Raw genomic sequence first — 350 nt, 5'->3', positions numbered from 1 at the left:
CCCATGCACTTCATAATATTCTCAGCTGTAAAAAAACCTGTAAAAACAAGGTGCAGCTAGATCCATTTACGGTGAGTTGAACACAAACTACTTAAATTATAGTTATTTAAAGTAAGTTACATTAACATGGAAAACGTTTTAAAATGTAAAATACAATCAGTCCATCATGCTGTTAACCAATAGGGCTACACATTTTTTGTCAGATAATAATACATATGGATACATGTATTCTTAGATTTTACAGCACGTAACAAGGATTCAGTTCAAAACTAAGGAAGGAGATGACGTTTATTTTAATGAGAATGGAGACCCAGCAGCAAAGTATGAAATTATAAACTGGCAGCCAACAG

The 350-nt window shown here is 32.9% G+C and overlaps 1 pseudogene; it reads left to right on the top strand.

The window, feature by feature from the left end:
- The window catches only part of LOC116687027 (extracellular calcium-sensing receptor-like), a 14,674-nt pseudogene that overhangs the window by 1,115 nt on the left and 13,209 nt on the right, over window positions 1-350 (top strand).

This window comes from Etheostoma spectabile, chromosome 3 (assembly GCF_008692095.1).
Source record: "Etheostoma spectabile isolate EspeVRDwgs_2016 chromosome 3, UIUC_Espe_1.0, whole genome shotgun sequence".
NCBI lineage: Eukaryota > Metazoa > Chordata > Actinopteri > Perciformes > Percidae > Etheostoma > Etheostoma spectabile.
The sequence above is the reverse complement of the archived record's forward strand: the minus strand, read 5'-3'. Positions and strand labels throughout refer to the sequence as shown.